The sequence below is a fragment of the Grammomys surdaster genome, unplaced genomic scaffold (assembly GCF_004785775.1).
Source record: "Grammomys surdaster isolate TR1022 unplaced genomic scaffold, NIH_TR_1.0 514, whole genome shotgun sequence".
Taxonomy (NCBI): Eukaryota; Metazoa; Chordata; class Mammalia; order Rodentia; family Muridae; genus Grammomys; species Grammomys surdaster.
In genome coordinates this window covers 499,585-506,617 of record NW_021604933.1, presented here as the reverse complement: position 1 = coordinate 506,617, position 7,033 = coordinate 499,585, and the positions used below count along the sequence as shown (strand labels likewise).

The 7,033-nt window shown below is 43.0% G+C and overlaps 1 long non-coding RNA gene across 3 annotated transcripts in view; it reads right to left on the bottom strand.

The window, feature by feature from the left end:
- Positions 1–1,029: 1,029 nt before the first annotated feature.
- The window catches only part of LOC114633074, a 76,262-nt gene continuing 70,258 nt past the window's right edge, over positions 1,030–7,033 (bottom strand). For all 3 annotated transcript variants that reach the window (XR_003713167.1, XR_003713165.1, XR_003713166.1), the window contains 2 exons: positions 1,761–1,906; positions 1,030–1,633 (listed from right to left, as the gene is read on the bottom strand). This is a non-coding gene — a long non-coding RNA (uncharacterized LOC114633074). The remainder of the gene's footprint in view (positions 1,634–1,760; positions 1,907–7,033) is intronic.

Sequence of the window (7,033 nt, the reverse complement as noted above, 5' to 3'; positions counted from 1 at the left end):
AAGTGCTATGACTGGGAGGTGGTTCAGCTGGCGACCATGAGGGTTGGAGTTCAGCTCCCTAGCACAAACACAAAGCTGGGTGTGGCAGCGTGTGCCTGTAATCCCAGGGTTGGGGACATGGAGACTTTCTGGCCAGCCAGTCCAAGTGGATCAGTGAGTTCCAGGTTCAGTGGGAGAGCATGTCCCAAAAGTTAGAGAACAACTGATGAAGGGACCCAAGGAAAACCTCTGAATTCCACACGCACGTGCACACACACACACACACACACACACTCAACACACAATGTAAATCAAGTAAATTAATAAATAAGCTTTTATTTCTACATCTGACATGACACAGAAATGTGGTTCCCCTAGTATTCGCAATGGTTATCTTTTTAAAAATGGAAATAAGAGAGTTTATTTTAGAGCCATTTTGAGTAACTATGGCCTGGGAAACAGATTTAGGTAACCTCAAATTCCATGTTCCTATGTGGAAGCAGTTTCACAAAGTTTTTATAGTTTTACAGAAAGTCATAAGTCAAGGCAAGTTTAAAATACATTGGTGGGCAAACCAGAGACATGGGTACAGTAAGACGAGGGAAGGTTTTCATGTGTACAGGATGCTCCCTGATGACATTCCTAGCTTTGGGATTGGTGGAAGGTAATGGCCTGCAAAATTAACAGGTCTCAGAAGGTTCTATCTATTAAGTCACAGGACATTAGTTCTACCAGAGGTGGGCAAGGAATAGCTGCTCCGGAGGGCGGGAAGTAGCTGGAGAAAAGGTGATCCGTCTCTGGACCTGCACTCAATGGCTCCCTTTAGGTGGTGGAATAGAGAAGGGTTTCTTATTTTCTCTGTGCTCTCTAACGTATGAATCTCTTTACAAGTCCTTAAATAATGACCACCTAAGATCCTCTCAGTTCTACTTACCTAGCCAACATCTCAGTCCAGCCTTTTCTCTTCTTAACTCATCACCCAAATCTACTTCTCAAAAACCCATTGGCACTTCCATGACTGTGGCTCATTTTACAGGAATCTCCTAGGGAGCAAAGTGAAAGGGTGGGGTAGAGGGTGGGGCGTCTGGCTGTGTTCTCAGGGCACTTGACTTCCAGGGCCTTTTTCTTCTGCTATCTGCATTTTTTGTGTGTCCATAACGAGTGGTTTGAAAATGCTGCTGAACGTCCCACATTCTTCTCCAAGGAGGATTTAGTATTTAGGAAACTTGGAGACACGCGGCTCAACTTAAGTAGTTGTTGTAAACACTGGACTATCGTTTAAGGGCGGGTACCCGCATGAAATAATCTCAGGATTTCTTTTGTGGTGTGGTGTGTTAGAGGAATAAAAAGATGATCTAGGAAGACATCTGGACAAGATGTGGATACTCAGGCTTATAAGTATAGCTCACAAATTTGCCCTTATTGTATGGACCAATGAAAGTGTTCTTAAGCCAAGTGACTCAGCTTCCTTACTTTCCTCAGGGACCCTACAGGGTTATACTTCATTGAGACTGGGTCCTGGGGAGTAACAGGATCGTCCTCCTCCTCTTCTTCCTCTTCCTCATCTTCTTCCTCTTTCTCCCCCTCTCCCTCCTCTTCTTCCCCTCTCTTTTCTCACTGAATTTACAGTGCTACATGTGCTCTGATGGTCCACCTAAAGGAAGTGAGGATGAAAAATAGGATGTGTGTTTGTCATGGGAAAGAGATGTCAAAGTCGAGCTGCATGACTAGTGGGTATGTTCTAGAAGACAGACAACCATGAGAAGGACACTTGTGTTCACCTCTTGTGTTTATCTTCAGATTCTGGGCTCTGAACTCAGCATGCTCTCCTTATGGTGCTGATGGTTCATGCTGGAAGGACAGGAGTCTCTACTGGCCACCATCCTCATTTTGTGCAGAATCGGAGGCTTCTGTGACAGTGCCAGCTCTGAGAATTGAACAGAGGAGGAGAGGTGGGTGGAAAAGTACTTTGTAGGTAATGTGGAGCTGTCCAGCAGTGAAGGAGCTGCATCAGTGAAGTCCCAGTGAATCACACTGAGTGTGGCAGCTGGGAACAAGGCTTCAGTGAGGGCATTCCTAATAATAGGGTGAGTGTGTATGCCTGCATGGATACTACTGTTTCCTCTGGCCTTAGGTAGGTTTCAGCAATCCTTCGCCTTAAAATATGAAATGAAAAGTTCTAGAAATGAGAAATTTGTAAATTTTAAATTGCATGTCATTCTGGGAAGTATGATGAAAGTTCATGGCCTTCCCTGCTGAGATATGTATTATCCCTTTGCCCAGTGTATCCTCATTGTAAGTCGATCATGAGCCACTCAGAAGCCATCTTGTTTACCGTGTTTACTTGCCATGAGATCACAGTGAGTCCTCCAAGTAACTTCTATGTGACTTACGAATGGCTTAAGGATATGCTTTAAGTGAAGAGGTGAACTTTCTTAACTCTCTAAGCAAAAAGTAGATGCTGAGGTTTCTGAGACCTACAGAAAAACAAAACAAAACAAAACAAAACAAAACAAACAAACAAACAAACACCCTCAAATCTTCTACCTACAAAATGTTGGGGGGGGGGAAGAAATCTGTGTGTCCTAGCTTTGCTATCAATCCCAAACTGCAGAAGTTATGGCTATTGCATACAATAAGTTATGATGGAAAAGAAATTGAGTAATGGATCTTGGTACTGTCTATGGTTTCAGACATCTACTGTTTACTAGAGCATATTCTGTGTATGAGAGCAGTGCTGTACCAAACATACTGTGTGTCTTCACTCAACCCACCCCAAAGCAAGGAGAGAGAGAGAGAGAGAGAGAGAGAGAGAGAGAGAGAGAGAGAGAGAGAGAGAGAGGAATGTGCAGGGAAAGAGAAAAGGAGACTTGAACATGACCAAAGGCAAAGACAGGATTATTCTACACACACACACACACACACACACACACAATCTGTAAGTGTGCTTTGTAAATGCGTTGTGCTTCAGTATTTATGTTGTGCAATCAGAAACAGTCACTTTAAGTACATCATTTTTTGAGAAAAAAGTAGCTAGTCAAAGCCTTCCCCAAGTGTATAATTTAAAAATTTAAAAATGAAGTATATGGGTCCTGTAAGACTCTCCTAGTTATTCCCCTTTCTAAGTGGCAGGTCCATTTCTTTCTGTGCATGCATACGTACCTGATAAAATCTAATAATATATTGTACAATTTATTTTTTTTTATTAAATGACTTGGGCCTAGCTATATGTGTCTCTTTCTTTTCCCAATGGAAAACCAAAATGACTGTAAATATCCTAGAGTTGGGAACAGGCAAGAAATCAGGGGTATTTCTTGTCTAGCTTTCATATCCCATGCAATTAAATATTATTCAAATTTTATAGGGATATTTAATTGATGGTAGAAAGGGAAGTTATTCTTTTGTGATTTTTAAATACTTTGAAAAACTATAAGCAAATAAATATTTTTTATTTCAAAATGGAAAATTCATTGCAGAAAATTTGGGAAGTAAAAAAAAAATGAGTACATCTCAAAATAAAAGCTTTACACAATCTTATTTCAGGCGCAATATTTTTTTTAAATTAAAAAAAATAGCACAGTAAAAATAATTTTTGGTCCAAACTGAAAATCATTGCCTACATTGATTTACTCTTCCAGTCCAGAGACCCAGGGTCTTGTGTATGTGGCCAAACTACTAAGCAACCTCCCGGTCTGTTGACATATCTGAATCATTTCCCTTAGCATCCTCTCCTCTTTGGGCCCTGTGGACAATAAGTTATCAGTGGCAGGCTAGATCCAGCCATAAGGTTGTAGACAATCCCTCAACTTCCTTTTTATAACTAGAGACCCAAGAAATCATGAAGGGGAACATGATATCACAGAATAACTTTATTTTTGTGAACTAACACTGAAGGTTCCCCACTTTGGACAGCTGTTGTCAGTCACACGCTACCCAGAACAAAACCCTACAAAAGAAGAAGTTAACTCTAGCCTTGAAAAATCCTTTTATCCTTCATGATTCTCATGCCTTTAAATTTTGTCACCTGAATGTGATATTAACATAATCGTCTGCATTTTCTGCTAATGAATGCACCTGTTTCTAAGACTTTATTTTAGCAGTTTTAATGAGCTCTTCAAAGGAGTTCGCCTGGACTTACCGCACCGCTAGGGGAAAAAAGCAGCTGTAAGCAACTAACGCTGCATTCAGAATTCGAGTCAGGGCTCTGTGAAGTTGCTAAAGTCGAGAAGGAGTATCTACCCATCTGTCTGCAGGGAAGAAAGGAAGCTGAGCTGTACCTACAGCAACTGGGAAAAGCTCTAGTGAAAGTGGCCTGGCCATGGAAGCCTCTTCATTGCTTGGCAAGAAGGTATGGGTCTCAGGCAATTCTCTAAATCTCCATTTTCTTATCTGTATATGGTGTCTACTTGTCAGGGTCACATGCCTTGTGTTGTAAGCACTCAATAATGTTAGGTTTCCCTATAACCATAATGTTTATTCTTAAAGAGATGTGATTTAGCAAAGGGCCACATATGGTTGGAATTCACTTATGTAAAATATCCAGACTGGGAACCACAGAGAAAGCAAATTGGCAGTGGCCAGGTTCCGGAAGGAGGGAGCCAGCATCAGGCAGTAACTGCTTAATGGATGCAAGGCTTCCCTTTGGGAGTGATAAAAATGTTTGGGAACTGGATACAAGGGGAAATTGTGCAATGTCACAAAGACACTATAGTTTTCTGCATTGTTGCCTTTAAAATAGTGGGTTTTGTATGTGAATTTCACCTGAAGCATAAGACAAAAGCACTCCTTTAAGTAAATAATAATAATAATAATAATAATAATAATAAATGGGACTTTAAATGGATCAAGCAAATTGTTTGATTGACTGCAGGGCCTAAGAGAATTCTTAGGTGAATAATGACTCATCAAACTTCACGTTAAGGAAGGCAAGCTGCTCTCCTCTACAGAGCTAGGAGGATGTCCTTTCAGTGCTGAATCATACCTCGCATCAGGGAGGAAGTATCTCAGGAAGACGTTACCAACCACTCGGCAGATGTTCAAATCCCTATGCAATCCTGAAAGTCACGGAGATTTTTAATCTACTATGTAGGTGCCATCACAGCAGGACAGAGATGCAACACTCCATGTAATCAAGTCTGTCTCACAATTACTCCATTTGCATTGACTGTCATCTCCCCTGGCTTGCCTTCTGCATGATCCTCTGTGTATGGACTAATAAACTACCCCAAGCCTAACTGAATAGAAAGTCAAAACTAGGTCAAGTGTTGCTTTAAAATATGCACGGAACAGGCACACGACAGATCACGAGGTGGCAGCATCTTAGGGTAATAATGCTATCCCCACCCCCTTTTCCTTCTCTCCCTCTCCTCTCCTCTGTCCAGCAGGTGAGACAGCTGTTAGGAAAATCTCCAATTCCCTTTAAAATTTTACCTCACTAATACTGAACATGAGTGGCAGTAGCTGCCTCTCAGGGCTCTTCTCTTCAGAGAATGCTGGGTAACAGTCAGTGTTAGGGACTGGTTCACCAGCCATTCACACACACACTCCTCAGTGCTGCAGAATACATTCAGGAACCAGACTCAGCTAAGGAATCATCACCAGCTAAACATGGGTTTCTCTGGAAAGGTCCTGATTTCTAGAATTCTCCAAGTCAAGCCTGGCTGGCAATGCTGTGCCCCCGCTACATTCTAAAAGAGTCTCTTTATCCAGACTGACATGGAACATCTCTGCAGAGGACTTTGAGTTCCATTCTGAGACCTCAACTTTGTAACCTGAGCTCCCCTCCAGCCACCCTCTGGCAGTGTTCAGCCAGCAGGGCACTGGCTGCATGCTGACGAAGGTCTTGCTATGCCGCACACCGTGGTCCTCAGAAAGGGCAGCATCAGCACCACCTGGATGGTCAGCATTAATTGGCAATGGAGCCTAGGTCCCACCTTCAATCTACAGCATCAGAGCCTGCAGCTTAAGCTCAGCTTCAGGAAAGCATCAGTCTAAGGGGTCATCTGCTTGAGGTTGCTTTTGCTGGCAACATGACTCACCATGTCAGGCTCCCAAGTTGTATCCGTGCATTTTTTCCATTTCAAGGTTCTACACAGATTTCCCTGCAGTGTTCCTGGGCAAGTGAGCTCTACCTTGGATGAGTTCCCACCCAGCGGGCCTCAGGATGATGGTTCTCTGAGTGGTCACACGGTTATATAGTACAGCCTCCTGCTAAACAAGCTATGCCCACCCCCTGGGTCACCCTGCCCTCCTGTTCCCACAGTTCTAGTGGTACCATGTTCATAAATTGTTGTTAAAGAAGGAAATTACCAGAAAGAAAAAAAATAAATGTCTATAAACCTGCATAGTTTAGAGCTAAAGAATATGTTAAAATTTTCCATTGTGGAAATTTCCCAGCTACTGGGCTCTTTAGATTTTTTTTTTTTTTCAGAGCTGCAAGCAAAGAATGGAAATTTCCAAACGCAGCATCGAGAGCTGCTGTTCTGCTGACTGTCTGGCTCAGCCAGGGTCATCTGCTTCTCTAAGACATCAAGGAATGCCAAGGTAGGTCTGAGAGAACACACAGGCTTCCTCTGCAGGCAGGAAGGAAGATCTTTACGCTGCCTAAGAGTTGGGAGGAGAGGAGGGGCAGCAGAGGTGACATCCCCTGTTCCCTCCCCTGAACAGGAAGTTATCCCACTTGACTTCTTTCCAGGGGCAGCTGGCTGGCAGGATTTGTGTTTTTTAAAGGCATTCCTAAGGTGGGTGGGAGATACTGAAACATGAAAGAAAGAAATCTTTCTTGGAGTCTAATTTAGAAAAGGCTACCTGGTGGATATATCATTCAATCATGTGACCTGCCCAAGTAAATCTCCCCCCTCTCTCCCCCCTCTCTCTCTGTGTCTGTGTCTCATGTAGCCCAGGCTGGCCTTGACCTTCTGACCCTCCTTCCTCCACTCTCCCAAATGCTGGAATTAAAGGCGTGTGCCATCATGCCCAGCATTAATTTTGAGTTTAGAATCTTCACGCTGTACCTCAGGAGACAGCTAAATCTCCCCATCCCCCATAAACCAAA